The 26,816-nt window shown below is 46.3% G+C and overlaps 1 protein-coding gene across 3 annotated transcripts in view; it reads right to left on the reverse strand.

The window, feature by feature from the left end:
* LINGO3 (leucine rich repeat and Ig domain containing 3) overlaps window positions 1-26,816 on the reverse strand; it is a 229,308-nt gene that overhangs the window by 122,995 nt on the left and 79,497 nt on the right. For all 3 annotated transcript variants that reach the window (XM_086947205.1, XM_086947206.1, XM_086947204.1), the window contains one exon: window positions 11,050-11,143. The gene's annotated coding sequence lies outside the window, so the exon portion shown is untranslated. The remainder of the gene's footprint in view (window positions 1-11,049; window positions 11,144-26,816) is intronic.

Genomic DNA, 26,816 nt, shown 5'->3' on the forward strand with positions numbered 1-26,816 from the left:
TCCTCCACATCTGTCTCCCATTTGTCACTGTTGCCTATTTTATGCTTCCTACCTTCTTTGTGCCTTTCCTACCTTCTCATTGTAGCCCTGAGTCAAAGTCTGAAAATGCGCACGACCTGCTACCACCGGTGCAAATTAAACGCTACCCCTTGCGCGGGGAGTTCCCCCTAGCACATAGCAGCCACGGCCCGTGAAGGTAAGAAGCGGTGGAGCCGGGTTGGAGGGGATTCGACAGACAACCAAGAGGGAAAATTAAATACAAAATTCATTTTCCCTCATTATCGTCTGTAGAAACACCCCCACTTGGCCCCACTGCCCCACCACTCTTAGCGGCGTGGGCCCCAGCTGGCACATAGTGGACCTTTCAAGAGTGTTACTTTCCGGTAACCAGATGCTATTTGCACCGGTGTTGGATTGGCCAAATGGGAACTCCTGATGCTAAAGTGACAGCTCCTTCTTCTCTTGCACTCTGAATAATAATACACTTATTTTTAGGTCTCGGGACGAAGCTGCGAAGCAGCTTCCGGTCAGAGAATTAATGTCCTCTAGTGGGGCTTCAGAACCCGCCTCCCTGCCCCGTCTCTCCACCATTGGCTGGCTTCCTAAAAGGAGGCCAGCCATTGGAGGAGAGATGCATCACTTCAAACAAGCCCCGTCTTTTTCGGATTTGGGGGCGTGATTTTTTGCATTCTTTAGCCCTGTGACGTCGTCCGTCACTCAGGACAGCAAAACACGCCCCCAAATCCGAAAAATGCCGTAAGCTTTGTGGCCGCCATTGCTGCCTAGCCTGCGCCGAGTACGGTGATGCTGCCGCTTTCCACCCACTCTAGAGCCCCTTCCTCAGCTCTGACGCGGACACGGGCAGTCAGGTAAGCTTTTTCTTTTTTTTTCAAATGTATTTTTTAACCCCCGCGCCAGTCCCGTCCCCCCCCCGCGCCAGTCCCGTCCCTCCCCCCGCGCCAGTCCCGTCCCTCCCCCGCGCCAGTCCCGTCCCCACGCGCCAGTCCCGTCCCCCCTGCAGTTGCAAGGAGAGAGGATCCACAAAGTGTGCCAAACATCATCAGCTCGGGTCCCGTCCCCCGCGCCAGTCCCGTCCCCCCTGCAGTTGCAAGGAGAGAGGAACCACAAAGTGCGCCAAACATCATCAGCTCGGATCCCGTCCCCCGCGCCAGTCCCGTCCCCCCTGCAGTTGTAAGGAGAGAGGATCCACAAAGTGCGCCAAACATCATCAGCTCGGTATAATAAATGCGCGCCTACTTTGAAAAGGCTCTGGAGCAAAGACAGACAATGTCACTGTCTTCACCGGGCTCGTCTATATGCAGAACGATCTCTGCCACCATGCTCCACCTTTCGCACAACATGCTGGTTCCCGCGGAGAACAGCAACCAGATGCCTTATCACAGGCGTGTCCTTTTCACCTTCCGTTCCTACCTACGGCAGCTACCGGCCTCTGTACGGGCATCTTTCCGTCGCACCCGCTCTGTGTGCTGTGCGCCCCCCCTCCCGCAGCTTTTCACTTGGAATATTCCCTGCAGGATACCGGCGACCCGACCGGTTCAGGTGAGACTGCTGCAGCGAGTAGTATCACCTGCTTAAAAGGGCGCGCCAGACACCGTACGGGATGGGGCTAAGCTACTTGTGGTTTAACTCCCTCTCAGATGCCAGTGCAGAGCTGGCAGTGCAGTGTTGCACAGATACTGTCAGGGTCGTCTTATTAGGGAATAGCACATGTAGTTTTTTAGTAAATATAAAATGTATATGTATATCCCGTTTGCCATCATCTATCAACAGTCTCTTTCCATGTTGCGGGAAAATGTGTACCAATGTGTCCGTCACTTTTTTAGATCCCACCTGCTTGAGCATGCAGTAGCGTATGCTCTGGCTTGCGAGGTGTAGTGTGTTGAACAAGGGTCTTGTAGCTTGCCCAAGCGTAGCAAATGAGTAACAGTGGGCTTCACTGTCATTATTTGCTACCTTCTAATCGGGCAGGGTGAGACGGTTTCACTCTTACGGCTTGAGCGCGGAACAAGAACTGGTTGCTTCATCTGGATTATGGTCCTTCTGCTATGATTGAGGTACTATTTTTTAATGTATTTTCTTTCTTCTGTCCGTGTTGCTTCTTCCCTTCCACCCCCATCCGTGTTGCTACTTCCCCTCCCTGTCTATGCTGCTTTTTCTCCCTCCCTGTCTCTGCTGCTTCATCCCTTCCCCGTCTGTGCTGCTTCATCTCTTCCCCACCTGTGCTGCTTCATCTCTTCCCCGTCTGTGCTGCTTCTTTCCCCTCCACGTCTGTGCTGCTTCTTTCCCCTCCACGTCTGTGCTGCTTCTTTCCCCTCCCCGTCTGTGCTGCTTCTTTCCCCTCCACGCCTGTGCTGCTTCTTCCCCTCCCCGTTTGTGCAGCTTCTTCCCCTCCCAGTTTGTGCAGCTTCTTCCCCTCCCCGTTTGTGCTGCTTCTTCCCCGTCTGTGCTGCTTCATCTGCTTCCCCGTCTGTGCTGCTTCATCTGCTTCCCCGTCTGTGCTGCTTCTTCTGCTCCCGTCTGTGCTGTTTCTTCCCACACCCCCGTTTTTATTGCATCCTTCCCTCCCACTCCCGTCCGTGTTCCTTCTTCTGCTCTCACCCCCATCTTTGTTGCTTCTCCCTCTCCCACCTCTGTCTGTGTCGGTTTTTTTCCCCCTTACGGCTGTGTTACTTATTCCCCTCCCACCCCTTGCCCTTTTGCCTAATCCCCACCAACAAGGCCAGCCCTGCTGCATATTCCCCTCTTACCCCACCCATCCCCTGGTCGTGTTGCTTATTTCCCATTTTTCTTAATTTACCACCACCTCCCCCCCCCCTTAATCCCCTCCCATCAGTTTTGCTATTATCCGGCCACCCCCTCGTTGTCCATCTTGCAAATTCCCCCCACCACCAACCGCCTTAAGAAAAAAGCTCTTACATGCCCAGTACTGCCTGCCTGATAACGTATGTTTTAAACCTGTTTCTACATCCTGTGGATAAGTAAATGGAAGGGGAGGTTGGAATCTAGCCTATTTACAAAAGAAAGCCTTTATGAAAAAACGTACGTTGGGGTGACAACCCAACTAGTACCCCTATTCCATAACTCATTTGAGACTGTAAGCATCTCTGGGCGACTCTATATTGACATCATTTTACTAAGTTGGCCACAGTGAGGAGGCTGGCAGCTAAGGAGTAGTCATCCTAACACTAGTGCTGGGGAAGTAATCACTTGTAAAGGACAGTACAGCTAAATGTCTTGAACTGAGTGATTCGATGACTTGGTCTAGGGCAGAGCGATGTCGCAAGGGCAGGGTTCTGCTGACAGACTTGCTGGGTATCTCAGGAGACTTGATCTCTCACCAAAATATTCACCCAGGTTGTCAAAGTGTGGTTAGAGGATCGTAACGTCCTTGCACTGATTCAAGAAGGTTTTAGAGTGGCTTGTTTTAAAACTACCCATACATTATTATTTTTTAATTTGCAAATAAACTGCCAGTTAACGAACTCTGCTGTAGATGGCCTTCACGGACTTTTCTCAAGCCTTTATCCTAGTCCATAGAGGACAACTATTGTCAAAGCTGAAGAAGTCCATCCTAATATGCTCCTAGTGTATTTCACCTATGATACTGTTCATTAACAGAACTATTTAGGTTCTGTGCAGCTCGCCAGGTGAACTGGCAACACCATTCCAGGTTGATACTGGTGTAAAACGGCTTCCTCTTTGCACCTCTCCCGTCCAGTGTATACATCTAAACTTTTCTGATGTCCTTCAGATAAATGGCTCAGAAATGCAGCTATTGCTACATGCCAATGTTTTGGAATCTGATGGTTGAATACTGCAACAATCTTAATATAAAAATCAATAAGAACAAGTCTCATGTCTTAGAGAGCCTCTGCCAAGACCAGCTGTGAACAAAAAATGTGCATGGGGCAGCTCTTCTAGAAATACGTAACACAATATATATCCGTTTAATTTGTGCTGAGCAAGGTATGCACTGGGGCACATACTGCTCACAAGTTACCGGCCTGAAGGGAAACATGCCAGTCGCTCGCATCCAAAATACTTGTGAGTTACCAGCTCCAATCAATGCTCGGAGAAAAAAATGCACAAATACATAAGGATATGAAATACAGCAAACACTGATTTAGACTATGCTTGCATAGAGAAACTTTGCACTCCCCTACTTTAAAAACACACCTTGCCGCTGTTCTCTGCATGCTTGGAATACTGCAATGCCCTCTCCAAACTCGACACAAAGGTTCAAATGTCTCAAAATAGGGAAGTACGTCTCATTTCGCAATTAGGAAGCATCGGTGGGCCAGCTCTGAAGGGACGGGGAAGCCTTCACTGACTGACAGTGCACTGCAGGATGTTATTCATGATTCTACGCCCCGCCCACTAGAAGGACCCTCACTTTCAGGCACTGAGGCCACATTGCCAACCCTCGGATCACGCCGATGAACCAAGGGAACAGTGTCAGACGCGGGAGACGGGCGCTTCTGTGATAGTGGAGCCTGCATCTGGAATTACCTCCCCGGAACATCTGTACCCCCCTCCAATTTAATGCTCTTCACAACCCCCCTCCCTCCAGATACTGGCGCCCGTCATCGCTTCAGCATAGCATGCAACCTTCCAGTGATCAGTGCATTGCTGTGATGTATCACACAATGAGTGTAATGAGCATGTGCTGCCTCACTAACGGCTCTCGGGATACACTCAGCGAAAGCAAGACCCCGGGCCATATACATATGAAGCTCTGCAAGAGCTGTATGTACCTGACTGCTCTCCTACTTTGCCTGTGTCTTAGTGGGTCCGCTCCTCCTTGCATTTGATGCTCAAGGCCAGCTTGCACATGCTTAGCCTGGGATCAGTGCTTGCGTTTATTCTTAGGTGCTTTGGCAACGTATGCGTTTAAGCGGAGGCATGGTGCAACATATACCTATCTGCGGAGCGCTTCCCTCCATAAAGGTACTTGCACGAGCTTGCACTGCTAACTGTTTTCGTTGGCGAGTGTTGCTCCATTGATGGATTCTTCCCCCTGATTGCACTCGTGTTTTTCTTGCCTTCTGCCCCGCTGTCCGTGTATGATTGCACTCAAGAGATTAGGGTCTGGTCTCCTGCTGGTCACCTTCTGCACGGCCTCACTGGCACGCCGAGGAAACTGTGAGGCATCGAGGCATAGGAGCTAGGATCAAGGTAAGAGATCTGTGGTCACCTGACTGCCACCCCTCTCACACTACCTCACTCTCTATCTCACTACATAACAACTTCACTCTCTCTCTAACTCACCACCTCACTCACTCTTTATCTCACTCACTCTCTTTCTATCTCACTAACTCACTTTCACTCTCTCTTTCACTACCTCTCTGTCTATCTCAATACCTCACAACATCACTCTCTGCTTATATCTCACTACCTCACAACATCCCTCTCCACCTCACTCTTTCACTACCTAACTCTCTCTATCTCACTACCTCACTCTCTCTCTCACTACCTCACTCTCTCTATTTAAATACCTCACTCTCTCTCTGCTAATGCAATAAGTCTCACATATGCAAAAAATTAAGCTATTGCCAATAGAAATGACAATGCCATTTATTTAGGGATAACATTTTTTTTAAATAAAAAAAGAGCAATGCCAACAGCTCTAACTATAATATTGCCGAGACCATTGCATTGTAAATGCTTGTTTTACATAGTGCTTCATACTGCACATCTGCTATTTCTAAGCACTGTAAAGAGTAGATGTTACTTTTACCCAATTAAAGGCGCTCAATTCATAAAACTCGGAAGAATTGATAGTTGAGGCTGCCAGGCCAGGATCTGAACTCAAGACCTCCTGAACACAGCATTCGTCAGCGGTGAACATCCAGCTCACTGAGCTATCTGCCCAACAATGGGATGAGGGAAGTAAGAGGGGCATCTGCCTTTTTTTGGTGGGTGTCCTGCTGTAGCCAAACCTTAACTGAGGCCTTTGGTCCGTACACTACACTACTTCGCGAAGTACGCAGCATCATTTCCATACTGGACAGGACTGCAAAGTGCGCCACAGCACAGAACGAGTGAGCTCTGCTGCACATCTATCACCAGGCCCACGCCCCTACGTGGACTCACCATCTCAGCTCCATTATCCCCAGTGGCCGCCATGCAACGCACATATTGGAGTGAAGCAAAGGGGAAGGCGGTGACTTTGAAGCTGGGGTACCGGGTTCAAGTTTGGCTGGAGACTCAAACATCCTGTGATTCTGGGCAAATCACTTAATCTCCCCCTGCCTAACAAACATGAATGTGTCCATCTGTAATGCAACTGGTGCTCATGTAAAGCGCTCTGATACCTTTGGGTCGAGTTCGCGCTATATAAAACTCCGGAGAAAAAAAATGAAGGGACCCTTGAACAAAGAGCAGCCGAGTTACTTATTTGGCTTCTTTCTCGAACCTTCAACACAGTTCTGCTTCCCAAGAAAAGTGGAAAGAATCGCAAGTGAGTAGGGCTGCTGGTCAGAAGTATGCAAACCGGTGATATTCGACAAGAGGGGTGTCCAGTGTAGGCCCAGGAGGGCCGGATCCATGCCAGATTTTAAGCATATCCATGTAAGGAAGATGTAAATACAAAGATCCTAATTGGAACACATCTACTAAGTCATTGCTGATCCTAAAATCTGGTAGGGAACTGGCCCTCCTGGACCTAAACTGGCCACCCCTGTACTATAAATATTGTTTGGTCAAAGTGAGGAATAACTTTAGAGCTGAGATCCAAACCACAGTGGTTGCAGAATGCTTAAGAGGTACCTCAAGGCTCTGGCAACATATGAAATTCATAATTGTGCAGGGCTTTGTGGTTTGTGACAAAGTGATGGGCATAACACAGTGGCGTCATCAGCCCCCCACTTTGGCAGCTTAAGTTGGGTTACCAGTGGCCCCAAAAGCCTGGTAAGCGGGGTCTTGCCAAAATGTTATTTTTTTGGTCTCTCTTGTTTGTAGGTATGTCTAAAAGCTTCATACAACTCAGTAAGGGGTTACCATGGGCTGCTAAATGAACAGGTGACACTTAATGAAATTATGAAAATATAAAAAAAAGGGCGGAGAGCAGCAAATAAAGTGAGTGCAAGAGAGAAAGGAGAGTAAGAAAGATGGTAGACAAAAACTGGAAAGGAGAGAGCGAAGAACAAAACTAGAAAGACATGTTAGAAGGAAACTTTCAAGAAAGGAAGAGTGGTATGATGGGAGGTTGAAAAGAGCAAATGAATAAAGGATTCATAGAAAAAGGAATTAAGGATGGGTGGATAGTAGGGCTAAAGAACGCTTGGAAGGATGGATGGATGGATGGATGGATAAGTGAAAGGAAGAAAGGTTGAAAGAGTGACAGCAGGGCTATGGGTGGATGAATGAATTGATGTGTGAACAGAATGGGCATTAGATGGACGGAATGGTGAAAGAATGAATTGAAAACAAATGGTGGATAGGTGGGTGAAAGGATGAATGTGTGAACTGATGGATGGATGGCAGGGTGAAAGGATGGACTGAAGAAGGAAAAAATGGAAATATGGATGGGTGGAGGACAGGTGTGAGGAAGAATGGACATAAAGATACAAGGGTGAATACAATTGTTGTAGGATGGGACGGACTTACTTGTATCTCTAACTCCGTGTTATTATAGGTTTGGTTCATAGTGCTGGGGGGGGGGGGGGGGGGGGGGTTTACATTTTCTGGCCACTCCTGTGGCATAACATCATGACTAGATAGGGTCTAGAGATACATAGCACTGGCTGCACCGACAAGGGTGAAAAACTAAAGCCTGACACCGAAGAAAGTGTTAACATGCACTGCATTTATTATGATGCATCGGGGCAAACTGAGTGCTGGAGTGTGAGGCAGTGTGCACCCACCCCCCTCCTAGATAGGGTCTGTCATCGCCAAAATGGCTTCCTAGGCTGGGATGGAAGATCTCTGAAAGACATGGAACATCAGACAATATATTGTGGGGGAATTCAATCTCCTCTCACATGGAGAACTAGACAATGCAAGGTGTGGTAAGACAGCTGCCTTAGAGCGCCAAATATTGCCTGTTTAGATCTGACCTAGATACAACTTAAGATTTACAAAAATTATCACAATATACATACATAGAAGGGTTTTCCTTTAGTCCTCTTCTTCCATTGGTCTGTTAAAGTGTCTTTCACATTTTGCTTCCACCAACTACAGCAAACCGCATTGGACGGTAGGTCTGCCCTCTTCATCCATTGGCTGTCTTCACTCTGAGTGAATGCATGTTGCTTTTGCACACGTGCATGTCACATATTTTTGCAAATAATGAAAAAATCGCCATCTTGCCAAGGCCATACATATTACCCTAGCAAATGTTTGTATTTCAGAGAATAGTGCGCCATCCAAAGTGGTGAAAACCCTTCTTTCCTGGGTTAAACGGAACTCCATTTTCACACAAAGAATGGAGTGTAATCTTTTATTTTGCATTAGATTTAAATCTGATTCTAGGACTCAGTCCACCTTCAGACTGAAGCCTCCACCCCCCCTCCATCCTTCCTCAAACTCCTTTATACGATAGTGCTTTGAGGCATTTTAAAGTTGGGGTTGGCACTGCTTAATTTGTAAAAAAAAAAAGTGCTGGGGCTCTCGTCAGGTGGCAGCTTGCACCAGCCCATTTCTCCGGTTCACGCCGCCTAAAACACAACAACTACTAACCATGAAAGTTGGGAGAGGATGTGGTGTACTGTCCAGAGTTGCTGACTTCAGAGCTGGGGATCCAGGTTTGAGTCTCTGCATAGGCTCAACATCCTGTCATTCGGGACATATCACTTCATCTCCCCGTGCCTACCATAAATGTAGGTGTCCTTAACTGGTGCTCATGAAAAGCCTCGGTGTTGATGATTAAGAGCTGGTGCTGAGCACCGGAACCAACAGGCTCAAATTAAGCAGTGTGCTTCATAGAAAATACACACATCAAAGTCAGGCCTGGCTATGACCATGATGACAACCTCGCTTTTGCAGTAAAGCTCTGATTACAAGTTCAGGGTTAAGTTCCGATCCCACAGGGATTGAAATTCCAAGTTGTGGATATTTATACCATCCTTGTAGCCCCCTCCAAAGCTCCCCTCCCATGAGGGGCTGAAAAAGGTTGAGATATTTACCGCACCATGAAAATACCATTCTTTCTGGTTGAGTGTAAATGTTTTTTTTTTACCAAGGTACAGTTATTACATAGTATACCAAGTTTTTCATCTGAATTTGTCTGTGGAAAGCAGCAGTGGTGTGATACTTATTGCAAAGCTCATAATTGTAATCCCTCGAGAAACTGCTGTTTGCACTGATAGAAAATATGCTCCAATGCGGAATCAGGGGCCAATGGTTCCAGGGGCCAAACCTCAGGGCTTTGGACTCACACATAGGGCTGGACCACAGCCCCACAGTTTGGAGGAACTCATTCGCACACGCAGGACTGGACCCCAGTATCACAGACACTGTTCAAATGTGTATATAGAATTATAAAACAATAATGAGGGTAGTTGCAAGAAGGAATTCTAACAAGTTATTTAAAAAAAATATCACTTTTAATAGCTTTTCAAGTTAAAAAACAGATATTACAGTACATTAATGTTAAATGAAAGGAACATCATTTAACCTATAAACATATATCAACATTACATAAGAAATTATTACATAAAAAACATAATCATTACTATTTTACACAATCATTAAAAAGTTGACGAAAAAAGTGGCAAATTAATACTCTCATTAATACACATACACTGCTCTCCAGCCTCATATGTTAGGTCCGGCTTCAGTGTCACAGATAGTACCTGGCGCCTGAATCACGCATAAGACCGGATGTCAGTCTCAAACATAGGACTGGACATTACGGTCATAAGGAGACAGACCTCCAGTCTCGCGTATTGGAGACGGATTCAGCATCACCCATGGTACTGGGCTCCAGTCTCACTCAGAACTGAACTCCAATTTTAAACATAAGACATGTCTGAGTCCCACAGCGAGGACTTAACCCCAGCTTCACACATCAATAGGGCGAGCCGATGTCTCCATGCCACCGCGACACAACTATATCAGTTCTAGTTTTGATTTAACGTATCAGTGCATTCCTGGTTCATTTTAATTGAGCCATTTTGCACAAACTCACCTGATAACAATGACATGTAAAAGCAAAGTCCAGGAATGGAAAAGTGGTGTCCCACAGAAAGGGGGTCATCTGGACACAAGACACATAGGATAGGGCCGGGTTACCATACCATGCATAGCAGTGGATTCTGGTCTGACATATTGCAGCGGGCTTGGCGCGCTGTAAAGGGCTCCTGTCTCACTGATAGGGCTGGACTTTTAATCTCACACATATGGGGCTGGACTCCGATCTTACGCATATTCTTGGGTTCCAGCCCAGTCTCACATACAGGCAGGGCCACTGGAAGGATGCGATTGTGCTGCTGCAGCGTTTTCCGCATAATTCTAGTTTTGTCGCATTTGCCGCAATTTAACCAAAATTTATTTTTAGCTCAAAGGGTTCAAAATGTACTAAAAATACTGCAACACGTGTTGCTGCGCTGTTGAAAACCTTTGCAAAAGCTGACTGGTCCCCTTTCTGTTGTTTATTGCTATAGATCAGTGTTATACGGCTACTAATGAGTTGCAGCCGATGCCCAGACAGTGTTAACAAGTGAAAAAAAGACAAAATATTGAAGTATACTATCACAAGATGTGTCGCAATACACCCCATAATTTGCCTTTTCTTGCCGCATAATGTACTCAGCCGTGCCGCATAATGTGGGCCTTCCCTGCTGCATAATTCCTGTGGCCCTGCATATATTGGCGCAACCTCAGCATCACACGTGGCCAGTTCCCCAGTTGAATTTCATGCCTCGAACTGCGTCCCTTGACAGTAGAGGTCTATTTGGAAGAAACTGGGTGAAACATGGTGGGCGACCCACAGGCGGCACCTGCTCAGTCGCCCCCCGAATGCGAGTTCTCACCAATCACAGCATCTTATAAATCCTACACAGCCCACTAATCAGGCTGGTTTCTTACCGTCCTGCGGCTGAGGGCAGCTTTGGTCGCAGTGGGAGGGCTTGGGTTGAACCAACTCAGTGCTGGGGCCTTTGTTCACCTATCCGTCAACACCCTGGAAAAGAAGAAGAGAAGGGGTGTCAAGATAGTGTGCGACTCCTCAACGGTAACTAAGAAACCTATTCAGAGTCGCACGTTGATGACGTCACTGTACCACAGACCTTAAAGCAGAGGAAGAATGCATTGGACAGGCTGACAATTTACCACAATTATTTCTCTCACATGAATTAAATAATGAATAAACTCCTTTAGAAAACCCTCAAAGACAGTTCATACCCCCAAGCAATACACAGGAAGCGGGGGACAATATGGGGGTCTACCTGATTAGTTGGTGCAGTTGTGATAGCGGTCAGCCTACTCAACTGCACAGGACATTGTTTTCTAGGAGTTGAGGTTCTTCCTACACATATGGGTCCCCACTATCGTTCCTTGAGCCCCGTTGTCGTGCTAGGGTCTCTTATAGGATTTGTGATCACTCAACAGGCAAAAGTGACCACAGCATCTTCGAAACATGTGCTACCTCAAGGATGCCTATCTGCAGTAACTATTTTAAGTAGTACGTTGTACAAAATTGACACTAGATGATCCTGGGGGCAGGTTGATTTTTTTATTCAAAACATCTTGAGCCGCTGCACTGCATCGTAAATGATCTAGGAGTGTATGCACAATCTATTATATTCAAAATATTGACCTATGAAAATATTACATCCACAGTATCGACTATGACTATATCGTCATGGTCCAAAGAGTGTAGATAAATTTAGGTTTACTATTCTTAACTCCATTTCTACTTATCTTGATGTTATAGTGGTAGTCCATATAGAATTCAATATTTTTGCAGGTCGACATTTTGACCACGATATAGTGGTAGAACACCCCACCACCATGCCTGCTTTCTTTACTCGTTTCCAGTTAGGCCGGACCATTTATTTTTTATTTTTTGCAGAGTTTTATATAGCGCGAACTTGACCCGAACCGAATCGGGTATCAGAGCACTTTACATAGCACACTTTAAGTTACATGAGGACACACATTCATTTTTGTTAGGCACGGAGAGATTAAGTGATTTGCCCAGAATCACAGGATGTTTGGCGTTGTTACCGAGACTTGAACCCAGATCCTCAGGTCCGAGGTCGAGCGCCCTAGGACCAATCAAATGCAACAAAGACAATGTATAATATCCAGTCTAATAACAGATCCCCCAGAGAAGGGTCCGCTTGTTTGCAAAAAACAGGCCTCCAACTGAATATCGTTCCGCTTGTTACAGCCGGGAAGCAAGGACTGCGGAGACTCTTCGGCATGCCGGCGCGTCAAGACTGAGTTGCCTATGGATGATTCCAAACTGAGGTGGCATGGTGTCCAAAATAACAACTGACAGAATTGCAGTACGAGTCATTACCACGGGTTCAGGTTAATTCAAGCATTGCACCTATTACTTTTTTGTACACCTCTGTTGCCAGGGGGAGGGTCGAGTTGATTGGTGATCCACCTCCATTCTAGGACTGCATTTTTACTCAGGGTAGCCTGATGCTGTCTCTAACTGGAGAAGGCAAGAACAAAGGTTTGGGTCCTGTGTCTGAACTGGCTTGGACCACTCTAATATGCTCAACAAACAAAGGGGCCAGACAGTTTTTTAGAAGATTTCTGATCCTGCCCAGGCAATTATTTCTGGAGGGTCATCTATTTTATTTTAGTTTTTTTGTATTTTTGGAAAAACATCAAACCATTTGATTGTATATGTCATCAAACGAACAGTCAGTGAACAGTGAAAAAATACATACATACAAGTAAAATGTGCAATAATGTACAAGTGCTATACAAGTAATAAAAAATATATGTACATAGTCAGTTCATACAGGCAACACCAAAAGTAAGGAATCAAATACCTAACAGTAAATTGACATTAGGAACCAGTCCTTTGTATTAGGCACAAGAAGACAGGCGGACAAACAGTTCAAAGGCACTGCCTGCCTGTCTTACTAAACCAAGGATACAAAAATTAATTGGGGGGTTACAAAACTAGGGATAACACTGTATAGATTTAAACGGCCCTAGTAGCACCCTTGTTCTTTTTCCTAGAAAATTTCCCCGCGAGCATGCAAAAACAAATCACAAACAGGGGGGAAGAGCAATCTCCGCATCTTCGTGAAAGTTCTGCATGCTCTCTGAGATTTTGCGGAATTTCACGATAGCTTGCGAAAGTCAATTACGCAAATAACGCCCACCCCTAGTTTACACCCGCTTTCAGAACTCCGTGGAATCTCTCAGTTTTATATGACTCCACGTAATTCCACAGATTGAAACTCCACGAGTTCCACCCCCCCCCCCCTCCCCGGTAGGAGAACAGGGTAACTTTGGGCGCCGCATGCACATGTTCACAAGGAGTTGTACTAAGTGGATTGTTAGGCAGACAGGAAAGTGTGGCGGCCGGTGGATTCTAAAAGTGATGGGGCACTGAACGAGTGAGCAAGCATGTCTGAAATGAAGGAGTATGTTTAAGGATTTTTCTTTTTGCAAGCCGCCCATTACATTCTGTGTCTCAGTTTAAAATAAATCAAATGGGCTGCCTCAAAGCATCTTGTCATTGCTGTCTTTAATTTTTTTTTAACAAAGTCAGCTTTAGGTGACATGAAAATCAACAGAGCAGCCATTCAAACCTGCGTTTCAGGAAATCGATACCAACATATATAGCCCTTGACACCGGTAGTTGTCTTTTATATTTCGATTATTGCAGATAAAAAGTAAAGTTCCACTCACCAAGCATCTGGGAACAGCAGAACGCTTTTAAATCATGCAGTGATGGAGGGAGGCCTGTGCCCGGCTGCCACGCTAATGATGACCCCCATGGCACTGCCAGGGTCAGTCAGAGGGAGGGAGGATGAGGGACTATGAAGCCTCTGCTGTTCCAAGTTCTGCATTTCAGCTGGACATGGTCAGTCCAAAAGTTAGGATTCCAAGCCTGAGAAAGGAGCATGACACGCGGCGCTTCTGTAGCCTACTGATGCAGGCAGCACATGCCCTCCACTCCTTGACGCCAGCCTTCCAGGGCCAGAACCAGCTGCCAGATTCCTCCCCCCACACAACCCCTCAGCACCTCCCACTCCCACAGTCAGGCTGTGAGCCAGCCCTGACCCGGCCACTCACTTGCATGCAGCCCTGCTGACTCCACCCTAGGCCACGACAATAGTGCCCCATGGCACACCTATGCAGGGCTGCTAAAGAAGTCCATGCCCACCGGCCCTGACGTCATTGCACTGGCTTGGACCTTGAGGGTAAGGGAAACCTCAGCACGTGTGCAGAAGTTCCCACTGCACCCCCCCCCCCCGCCTCCCTCTAAACCAAAAGCCTCAGCCGATTCACTGTGAGCCATCTGCCACCCCTAGCCTTGATCTGCTGGGAGTGTCCTTCTCCATGAAAGGGGTGACCCCAGCCCCAACCCTCCTTAACACCAGCCGCCACTGATGAGGGATTGTGGATAGATAGAAGGGAAGGTTACTGGACGTTTGATACATTGATAGGCAGTTTGATTTTGCATAGGCAGGAAGGTTGGGGTTGGATTCTGGATAGGTAGTTAGGCCTAATGGGGTTGGATTTTGGATAGGTAGTTAGGTAGAATTGGGGTGGGTTTTAGATAGGTAGTTAGGCATAATGGGGTTGGATTTTGGATTTGTAGTTAGGTAGAATTGGGGTGGGTTTTAGATAGGTAGTTAGGCAGAATGGGGGTGGGTTTTAGATAGGTAGTTAGGTAGAATTGGGGTGGGTTTTAGATAGGTAGTTAGGCAGAATGGGGGTGGGTTTTAGATAGGTAGTTAGGTAGAATTGGGGTGGGTTTTAGATAGGTAGTTAGGCTGAATGGGGGTGGGTTTTAGATAGGTAGTTAGGCTGAATGGGGGTGGGTTTTAGATAGGTAGTTAGGTAGAATTGGGGTGGGTTTTAGATAGGTAGTTAGGCTGAATGGGGGTGGGTTTTAGATAGGTAGTTAGGTAGAATTGGGGTGGGTTTTAGATAGGTAGTTAGGCTGAATGGGGGTGGGTTTTAGATAGGTAGTTAGGCTGAATGGGGGTGGGTTTTAGATAGGTAGTTAGGTAGAATTGGGGTGGGTTTTAGATAGGTAGTTAGGCAGAATGGGGGTGGGTTTTAGATAGGTAGTTAGGTAGAATTGGGGTGGGTTTTAGATAGGTAGTTAGGCTGAATGGGGGTGGGTTTTAGATAGGTAGTTAGGCTGAATGGGGGTGGGTTTTAGATAGGTAGTTAGGTAGAATTGGGGTGGGTTTTAGATAGGTAGTTAGGCTGAATGGGGGTGGGTTTTAGATAGGTAGTTAGGTAGAATTGGGGTGGGTTTTAGATAGGTAGTTAGGCTGAATGGGGGTGGGTTTTAGATAGGTAGTTAGGCTGAATGGGGGTGGGTTTTAGATAGGTAGTTAGGTAGAATTGGGGTGGGTTTTAGATAGGTAGTTAGGCTGAATGGGGGTGGGTTTTAGATAGGTAGTTAGGTAGAAGGGGGTGGGTTTTAGATAGGTAGTTAGGTAGAATTGGGGTGGGTTTTAGATAGGTAGTTAGGTAGAATTGGGGTGGGTTTTAGATAGTAGTTAGGTAGAATTGGGGTGGGTTTTAGATAGGTAGTCAGGTAGAATGGGGGTGGGTTTTAGATAGGTAGTTAGGTAGAATGGCGGTGGGTTTTAGATAGATACTTAGGCAGAATGGGGGTGGGTGTTAGATAGGTAGTCAGGTAGAATGGGGGTGGGTTTTAGATAGGTAGTCAGGTAGAATGGGGGTGAGTTTTAGATAGGTAGTCAGGTAGAATGGGGGTGGGTTTTAGATAGGTAGTCAGGTAGTATGGGTTTGGAGTGTGGATAGATAAGCGGTATAGGGTTGGATTTTGAATATGAAGTCAAGCGGGCGGCGCTGAATTCTGGATAAGTGGTTAGATAGGAAGGGGTTTGGATTTTCGGATAAGCAGGTAAGAAGGACAGAGTTGGATTTCAGATAGGTATATAAGCAGGATGGTGTTGGGACTTTGGATATGTGGAAAGATCTAGTAACGGAGATGGGTGACCTATGTATGTGAGAAGGCACAGCCCTTGTAACTCACTCTCAAAATCGCAATTCCAAGAGTCAGTGATGCTGCTCCTGGGATGCAAGGGGAGGATGAGCTGAAATAGTAATGCTGGGTCGCAAGGTCAACCAAGGTCCAGGAACATTCTTTCGTTTCTGATTTATAATTTCATCTTCCTGGAAGAGGTTAAAGACTAGATGCCAGCCTGGTTGGTTGAGCGAAGGCGCCAGAGGGCCCAACAAACAGACATCATGAATCCTGGGTTGGCAGAGTTTGATAAGCAACTACACAGAAGCCAGCAACAAGCCTTCTCTGGAATTACACAGAATATACACACACTTCCAAAGGGTACACAGAGCCGGACGGGGCTGTTCTATGGAACAGCGCCTGGTTTCATCGGAAAATCTGTTCTATATTTGCAGCACCATTGCATAGCCCTACGTCCTCAACACCCACCCATGGTCGAGCTTCGCTTTTCACCAATCTGTTGATAATCAATTATGGGAATGCCCAGTCAATTGATTATTGGCATGGCCAGGCAGCTTATTATTGGAGCAGTCACTCACTTCTTTAAGAGAATGCTCATTCAATTGATTAGGGAACGCCCAATCAGTTGATTATTGGAATGCAAAGTGAATTGATTATGGAACAGTCCAATCCATTGATTATGGGAATGACCAGTAAATTGATTAGGGAATGCCCAGTAAGTGGATTGGGGAATGCCAAGTGAAATGATTATGGGAACGCTCAGTCAATTGATTAGAAACACCCAGTGAACATATTATGAGATCCCCAGTTAATTGATTAGGCAACGCCCATCGCCAGGATACCCTCACGGGTGACAAGAAGCGCTCTACAAATTTACTGATTGATTGATTGAATTGATTAGTGAAATACCAGTTAATTGATTAGGGACAATGCATTGAACCGATTACAGGAATGTCCAGTCAGTTGATTAGGGAAAGGAATGCTCTGTTGACTGATAACGGGAATGCCGAGTAAATTGATTACGGGAATGCCAAGTCAATTTAAATAAGCGAACGACCAGTTAATTCTTTATGGGACTACCAAGCAAATGGATGATTATGGAATCACCCAGGCCATTCCCTTATGCAAAAATCCAGTCAATAAACAGATCTCGGAACACTGTGTATGGTCCATGCTTCTAAATGTTCAGAAGAGGTTGCAGTACATTTTGAACAATCAAAGTAGATGTACTATCAGCTTCAAAGCATGTGGGAACTTTCAACCAGCTTCACAGAAACCTTTTTTTGGAGTTCCCCGTATACCAGGCACAGTGCTGTAGCCTTGTCTCCTGTACTCTCAACGGGACATTTCATTCTGCACCCCACTGTGGTCTCTGAGATCACCAGCTTCAAAACTCCAGATCAGGAATACTGCAGGCATTCTCGGCCCAGGGTCCAAGCATCTGGAATGCTCTCGGTGAAACTCTGAGTTATAATCAAGATTATAAACACTTTAAAAAGGCAACTTGCGCATTTAAAAAAAATCTCATTTTTTAGTCATCTAAACGTGTCTAATCCGCTTGGATTCTCATGAGTGATGGTAAGCTAGGTTCTCAGTCAGATACTATCTGAGGCACCTGTAGGTCTGGAGAAGCCCCGAAGAAGGGCAGAGGTGATCTAGAGACATTGTTTCACAGTGTGAGATCAGGTCCCCTGAGCTCTAGTCCTAGCTATCCCTACAGATCTTATTGGGTGATCTTCAGACGACCACTTCATTTTGCTGAGCCTCAGTTGCAAGCCCAAATATTAAGTGCATTGAATCAAGCTAACCTCTCTTCTTAGGAGCTACACACAATACTTTATCTTCATATCCAGCACAGGGCAAAGAAAACTGACATTTAGCTAGAGAACTGCTTTGAAGAAATAGCAAACAGAAGCCGGCCTGTCCTTTGACAACTTGAAAAAGAGGTAGCTCTCTGGGCTGTTGGTGACATGGCCAGGCTGAAGGCCGAACGGCCAGAGAGGCAGTGACACTGTTTCTGCTGCTTTACCTATGGCCGGCCAAACTCCTCTAGAGTTGTCCACTCAAAGGACTGACATTTTCCCCCGACACAACTCCAGGTCCATACACAGACAGATCCAATTCTGAGAAAACAACGCAAGTATCCTTTTCACATGGCTCACATTGTGGAGACGGGCAGGAAAAAAGCAATCGGCAGGCAGTTCGTGGTTGTACACATAGTGCGCTCACAATGTGCAAGTTGCTGCCCTCACTGACATGACCCCCTAAGAGAGCGACAACTGCAATTATGGTGGTTCAAAGCATCAGTGAGAAATGATAACCATAGTTAAGCAGACATTATTGTTCTGAGAATACAGGATGCAAGGTCAGCAAAACAGCTCAAAGATTTACAAGCAATACAACAGTTGTCTCCGCTCTCCATTACAGCGCAACACTCCAGAATGCAAAGTGCCGGAAGGCCCCTTTTCCTTATCCATTGCCCATGCCCTCCACCAAGGGCACCCGGGAGATTATTAGCAATCATACCTTAGTAGCAACTTCCCCTCCATCACACAGAGGGGTGGGCAATACCCGCAGTTCCATACCAAAACATACACCAGGGCACCGCATAGCGCTATGTCCCGGCAGGGGTACCTGTCACCAGGCAAATCCCCCAACATTTTCACTTTAGTGATCCCGGGGTAAGGCAGAAAGGTCCAGGACCACCAGAAGGTCAGCCCCTTTCCTGCTTGCCCACTGCCCACACAAATCAACACTCCTCCACTGGGTTGGTTCAGTAAATCAGTCCAACCTTTTGGTTAGCCCCCTGTTTCTGCTGCTAGAAATTCAGCGGATTCTGCCTTCTTCGAGGAGTGCATGGGTGGATGTGTGATCTGGTATTCTGGCAGCTGGTGAGTGGTGGAAAATAAAAGAAGCCGAACTTGCCTCTCGGTACCTTAAATGCTCCCGACCCGGGCGCCTCCTGATGACGTCATGGCCCCTTTCGTAAAAAAACAAATGAAGGATTCCGCACCATGGATGCTGACCGTGGAGTGACTAATGGCGCCTCTCTGCTATTTGCAGGAGGCACCTGCCATTGCACCATTAACTGTACATTATGGCTTAAGTGATAGGGATTAAAGTAGTACCTCCTAATATTGTTTCCTAAGTATGGACTACAAAAAAAAACACTGGGGATAGTAATAGAAAACTCACACCGATTAGGATGACCTTTTTGTATATTGGATGTCATATTAAAAAAAAAAAAAAAAGCGTTCAGCACCCCATCAGGGGTAACAAGCGCTAAATAAATGCAAACCTTTTTCCCTCTTCTATCCCTCCGCTATCCTTCTGAATCCAAATAACTGACTAACCTATCCACCACTTAAAATTATTTGCATGCTTCACTATACTAAATCAACACTAATCCTCTATGGGTCCCGGAGTAGCGTGCTACTCGCCAAAAAAGCGCTTTAACGCCTCGTATGGGGTAGTAAGCACTATAAAAATGCAATTACAATACAATACAATTTATGTCAGGTGATATTTCTGTAAACAATATTCTGACATGCACATGTTACCAGTATAGGTCCAGGAGACCATAGAAGGCTAGCTACACATCAAGTAGTGTTTTTTTAAATTTGAATTATAAGTTTAAAAGTGTGTTGCATTTCCAGTATATTTAATTACAATTTTCCACACAGGGAGATGAAGTGATTTGATCAGAATCACAGGATGTTGTGCAAATGCAAAGGCTTAGGTTAGAATCCAGGTCCCCAGGTGAAAACCGAGCCGCTCTAAGAACATGTCTTCCAATAGCTTAACTTGGCTGCCATTGGCTCTAGTGCAATCAAGGACAGTGGATCCCTCATCCTTGGGCTTGAAATAAAAACATCATTTATTAGGGTGCATCAGGCCCGTTAGACTCCAAGGCCCCGGTGCCACTGCACCTGCTGCACAACAGATTGCAGCTCCTGAGAGAAGCCTCCACTTCTCGCCCTTAAATAAACCTCAGTCTGTAATTTAGCAAAACAATAGCACCCACGTTTAGTTCTGATGAATGCCAAGGTCTTCCCCCCCAGCAGCTGCAAGGCAGGCATAATTAAATAAAGAAGCACAGTTTCTATTGGTGCTAGACCCTTTGATTGACGTCTGCATACAAATCTTATAATGCATGTCCCAAATTATCCTGGAATGTTGAAATGACGACCACAGCCAGGGCTTGTGGGAGGGAAGACGTGTGCTTGAAAGAGGTACTTGGGGGTCTTCCCAGGACGTGACCTTGGTTGGTTTGTGGGGCTTAGAGACAGGGAAAGGGGAAGGTGATGAGAGGAAGGAATGTCTCCTGGGATGCTTTTGAGATGTGCTCACCAGCTGCACCATGCCTGCTCCAATTGCATCTGACTGGGCATTTGCGTAGAGCGTCCATCATCGTAACCGTTGGCCAACTCACGTGTGGCAACCGAAAGCGGCTCTCGTCACACGGTCACCCAGTGGGGAGCTGAGAGTAGTGGCTCCTGGTGGGAGTGCTACCGGGATGTGACGTGGGGTGGGGGAGAGGCAGGGTGGGAGCATTAAACACCGGAATATGGATGAATGCAGGCAAGTTGACAGTTAAATCGATAAAACGAATTCCGTTGCGCGCGTTGCATCGCCAAATGTGATGCAGCCTGCGCAACGAAATTTGTTTTATTGATTTATCAATCATCCATATTGATATCACATATGCACACCAGGTGAGATGGAAACCTGTGCATAGTGGGTTTCCAACTCATCTTTGGAGGCTGTGCAAAGCCGATATGTTATGGGTGTTTAAATGCTCCCAGGACACCAGTGCCAACCTATGAAGCTTTTGTGTTTTGTTTGTTGGGTAAGAGGGCCTAAGTCTTTCTAAGGCAGTGCTCCATACAAAGCTCCAGCACCTCTTCACTTTATACATATTTGCAATGAGTTGCCAGGTCTGTGAGCATCAGTACCTGTTCATTTGTAAAAGAATAAGTGCCAGGGCTCAAAGTTTTGCTCAGAAGCCTGTGGGTGGTGCCACTGAAGGTCAGAGTGCCAAATACCTACCCTGCATAGTCGTGATTCCACCTCATGCTCCTTTAATGCTTCACTAAACCCTCCCTGCCATTTTATCTCACTCGTTCAGGTTATTTTTTGTCTCTGCTTTTCCACTTTGACACTGTTTTCCCGTCTTTCGCTTGCTCCTTTGTTCCTCCATTTGTGCTTTTCTCTCTCTTGCTCGGGACCAAAGACTGTTGAGGAAACAAAGGTGCCCGCAGGTGCTCGAGGCTCGCCCATCACTCTCTCATCACGGTGGGAGACTCTCTTGGCACCCGCAGACATCTTCACTTAGCTGTTCAAGAACATCCCTGGCACTGAACTAATCTGGAGTTGCTAGAGGCAATCTCTTCCCAAAAATCCAGGATCATCGATGCCAAGTCATGCCAATGCCATGGGCAGCAGAAATGATATCAAGCATCATGAGATGACATCATAGAGGTCCCCCCTTTCCCATCCTTTACCTCTCACCTGCCTTATGTGCTACTGTGAGCAAATCCAAACTGCAAGAAGTGGAGATCTTTTAAAGTAACTAGGGCCTGTGGAGCCCAATTCACTTAGTAATCCTGCTGGTGCCCCCGATGCTTGAGATGATACGTAACAAAAGCAGTGCCCGGGGGCAAGTGATGGGAAGCGGGGTCCACTACAACCCCGACCACCCTTCATGGACATCCATTCCCCAGTGACTTCATAAATGTGACTTTAACTTAAACTAATCACCCAACAAAGCCTACATGAGAATGCACTATCCTACAAGAGGTCAAAGTCATCCAACTACAAGACCCAAAGAAAGGCATAGACATGAAAAAAGGACTACAATATAACAGACTGATTGATGTGGGATATTATTAAATGAATCATTGAAAGGTCTCTAGGTGCGCTCCTTGAACTAGGCCCATGGATAACTGTTTTGAGCCTTGTTGCCGGTTTGCCAAGCCACCCATGCCGCGGAACTCATCACTTGCGCTCGGCTGACGGACACCTGCCAGTCCCATTGAGAAATGCCTGCCTGCCTTGTGGGCATCATTTTGCCCCGCATGTTTGCATCTGTATTGATACACCTTCAGTGAAGATGACTGATGGCGACCCCTTGGGACTCTTTTTCGCTCTCACGAACAAAGCAGCCAAAGGTTTATTTTTGAAAACAACAATTCAACAACCTTGACGCTGAGGACATTTCTATCTATCTGACGGGGCTATTGCTAATTTCCGTTGCCTGTGTCCTCCATACCTGGAATGGTAACTCTGAGCTGGGAAAATGTGCATCAAGTGATCCTCTGCAGACTGAGTTGAAATGAAGGGGGATCCAGTCGGATTCCAGAGCCGGCAGCTGCTATTGAGCCGGATCAGGCATCCGTCCGACCCCAGTGAAATATGCTGAATTTGTCCCTGTGTCATTTGCAGACGACATGCAGCACCAATGGGGTTTTGTTATTTTACTTTACAGCCTGTGGCGTAGCATGGTCAGGTGGTACCCGGTGCAGAACATTTCTTGTCACCCCCCCCCCCGCCCACATTGAAATTATTAAAATAAGGAAAGAAAAGATAGTTACACATATTTTTGGCATTTTGTCACCCCCCTCAGTGACATTTTGTCAGCCCCCTCAGTGATGACACCGGGGGCGGCCCACCGCACCCCCTTCCTACACCACGGTTTACAGCTGGGCCAGAGACAAAGGGACACCAGCCCTCATTTTGCTCGACTATGATACTGGCTTGGAGCCTTCGGGAGCCTCACACCTGCCGGCCAATGCAATGGAAGGAAACAAAGGCGCACAGCTCATCACTTCACAGGTACTTTAGGGAAACTATGACTTGGAGGCAAGCTTCTCAGTTTCTTCAGCCCCTGATCAGGGCCAGACGTAGCAGGAATCGGGCATTTGCCCGGGAGGTTGGAAGGGTGGAGGCCGGTTTTGGAGTGGTGGGGGCCAGTTTTGTTACTTTAGGCCGGTTTTGCAGTGATGCTGCAATTTTGGCTCCCAGAAACAAAAGCAGTAGTGGTGGGGGCCGGTTTTGTTGTGCAGCAGTGCTTCACGCTTGCCCCACTCCCCCAACGTTTGTGGGGCCGGCCCAACAAAGGGCGGCTTTGTGTTCCCAGTCCAGCCCTGCCCCTGATTATGCATGTACTTTAAGAATGTCAGTATTATTTACACGAATACCACTTTAAACAGCACTTACTAGTTTTTTTAAATTCTTTTACAGTGCTACTTATCTCAATGTAGGGTGTCAGAGCACTTTACATCTCATGCACACATTATACATTGACAACAAAACAAACAGGTGTGTAACAATGTACGGGACATCACATAAGAAAATGATGGTTTCAAGGTGTAAGAGTCCCACATCGTCTTTACTGGTAGGGAATATATCAGGGGCGGTGGGTGACATTTGAAAGTGGTGGGGCGCAAAGTGATTTGCAGACAGTACCGTAGCGAGCGTGCGCAGCGAGCGAGCCCGAACCCCAAAAGGTGGGTTTGGCGGGGTTACCCCCCCAAGAAAATTCTGAAAAAAAGAAGAAAAATCGTGCATTTTCAAGCAATTTTGAGGAAGCAGGAAGGTTAATAAAGCAATTGTGAAAGTGCAGTTATTACATTAATAGATGGCATAACATAGGTAGCTGCTTATTCAGTATAACCACAGAGCTTCATACATTCACTACCCATGGATGTGGCCTGCAGAGTGTCACGTGAAGTCCAGCGTACGCTCGTTCAAATGGAGTCCAATCTACCCACCCAATGTCACTTGGTTCACAGCCTGCTTGACAAAGCATGCATCAGTCTTCTGATGCTCACTCTACTTGTTGGAATCCACATGAGATCGTGTTGAGTCCAGTCAGTGGCGAAGACCAGATCCCCCATAGGGTTTTGACTCTTACACAGTGTTACCTCATATCCACGCCACAGAATGAGACTCATGCAAGGTGTCCCCTCATGGCCACTCCTTGGGATGTCAATCAATCAATCAAAGATTTATAAAGCATGGTTCATACACTGCCACCTCATGCCCACTTCAAAGGGTGAGACTCCTACACAGTCTCAAGAGCGACAATCTGAGGAGAGGACTTGGGGTGGTCCAGGGCAGGAGTAACATCCCTTGGAGAGGTCACTGAGAGTCTCAGTGACCTCTCCATGGGATGTTACTCCTGCCCTGGACCACCCCATGTCCTCTCCTCAGATTGTCGCTCCTGCCCTGTACCACCCCATGTCCTCTCCTCAGAATGTCGCTCCTGCCCTGTACTAGCTCATGTCCACTCCTCACATTGTGACTTCAACCCTGTGCTATCTCATATCCATGTTGGTTGTGTCATCATTAATAAACAGACCAGACTTGCTCCAAAATTCATAAATACATTTTGCAGTATGGGCGTTGGGCCCTGGAAAAGCATGGGGCCTGGGGAAAAATGACCACCTGTACCCACCCATGCCCCCTGTCCACCTTCCGACCACCCTGTCCTTTCATCTTTCTTCATAAAATATCAGAGGAGCATTGTACAGCCTTCATGGCTTGCCTCACATCTGTCTTCAATCTGCATTATTTATCTTTTTGGAGCAGTGGCCCCGGACACAATACTCTAGATGTTCTCTCCATTAGCAGACAATGTTCTTACTTACGGATTCAACCTGCAGGTGCGACCTCCACAACCAGGGCTGGATACACAGCATACAAGACAGGACATAAAAACATCATCCAATTCTACAGTTACAAGACTGATTGACTAAACTATTAAACCTGTTGGCAACATACTTGGTTAATTTTATAGTGGCTGGTTAACAATTTGGGAGCACAGGGACTTGCTGCATATTAAATAGGCACAGCTTCCATCCACTTGGCCAATGGCTAGACTGATAAACAGGGAACTAGTGACCTCCATAAGGGGAGGATTTCTGCTCAAGGGCAACACCCATACAGCACTATCCTATGTATTTAATGTTTATGCATCTTCCAGATTCCTCGACCCACAGCATTGTGGCGTCTCTATCAGTAGCTGGGAGGTTAATCTTGCAACCGACATCCTCCACAGGGAGCATTAAAAGGCTAAATACTTCGAATATAAAAAAATAATTTTAAAACCATGTCAAATAATTACATGTGTACAAAATATTACTTATGAAATCAAAAGCCTCACTGACATGAAAGTCAACATCTGTTTCAAGAATAACGACCATGACCTCAGCTAAAATTGGTAGAGACTATTTGCGACCTGCCGAGAAATTCCGGACTCTCGTATCTTACTTTAATTGCTCTATGCTTAAGAATCACATTTTCTTGAGAAAATTCACTGCCATAAAAATGCATGTTCAAGTACTATTTGTGAAGGACATCAAACATCACTCTGCGACACAAGAGATTTCAACGTAGCTTCTGTCCAGTGTAGAACCCCAATTACTATGAGCGCCATTAGCGCTTTCAAAAACTGGAGGTGATGCACATCTTCAAAGTATTAACACTGGAGTTAAAAAGCAATCCGGTGAAAGATGTCAGAATACATCTCAAAATCCAAGCTGACATTAAACAAAGTAACATTCTAGAATGCCTATAGCTAGTAGGTATTAGCGTTGCAAGCCTAGATAAAGAGATCTGATTTTCTTCTCCACACTGGACTGGCCACTTTAAGTGTGTGTAGTTCACCATTCTGAAACTCATGGTGTAAGGACACAGCCCACTGGATACGGAGCACTTCAACAGAAACCCAGATACATTTAACACACCTTTATAATATAATAATTCCAGATGACAAACTTTTTGTAACAGACTTAAAAATATAAACTGCCACAATATTGATCTTACATAAAAAAACGATGTAACATTTTTCGACTTTTATTTAATTCCCATTTCAGATAAACACACATCACAAAACTCATTAGGACATGGTTAACTTTTTCCTCTAATTCCAGCCTAGTCACACAATGCAGAACCCCAGTTAAATGCCACGTTTGAATCTTAACAGACAACACAATGAGACCAGCTCTCTATTACTTGCCCAGGGACTCTAGGATCAGCCATTCACAGATGTCAACAAATGTTTTCCTGTCTGTCCAGTAAACCTACCCCCAAACTATACATTAAACCTCAAAAGTAGTCAAAGATTGAGATCACAGTGAAAATTCTGAGTGTCCTGCTGAGACCTTAAGAGCAGGGGCAGATGCAGGTCATACTATGGCCTTGATTATGCTCGACCTAAGTGCGGCTTTTGACACCGTAGCACATTCCATCCTGCTACGGTGTCTGCATGAAGCCGGGGTCGCTGGTCCTGCGCTGTGCTGGCTGCTATCGTTTCTGACGGAAAGATGTTTCCAGGTACAGCAAGGGACTTGCCGCTCAGTGGAGATGTCACTAGACCAGGGAGTGCCTCAGGGCTCAGCTCTGAGCCCCACTCTTTTTAACCTATACATGGCCTCACTAGCGAAAGTTGTACATTCTTATGGGGTGGAATTGGTGTCGTACGCTGACGACACCCAGCTGCTTATCTCCCTATCGCAGAACACCTCCAACACCCCTTACAACTTTAAATCCTGTATGCAGGCTCTAGCAGAATGGATGGATGCCCATTGTTTAAAACTAAATGGCACTAAAACAGAGGTGCTGGTGGTAGGGGGAAAAAGTGAAAACTGGTCGGCTGAGTGGTGGCCTTCATGTCTGGGCC

Source organism: Lissotriton vulgaris, chromosome 12, assembly GCF_964263255.1.
Source record: "Lissotriton vulgaris chromosome 12, aLisVul1.2, whole genome shotgun sequence".
Taxonomy (NCBI): Eukaryota; Metazoa; Chordata; class Amphibia; order Caudata; family Salamandridae; genus Lissotriton; species Lissotriton vulgaris.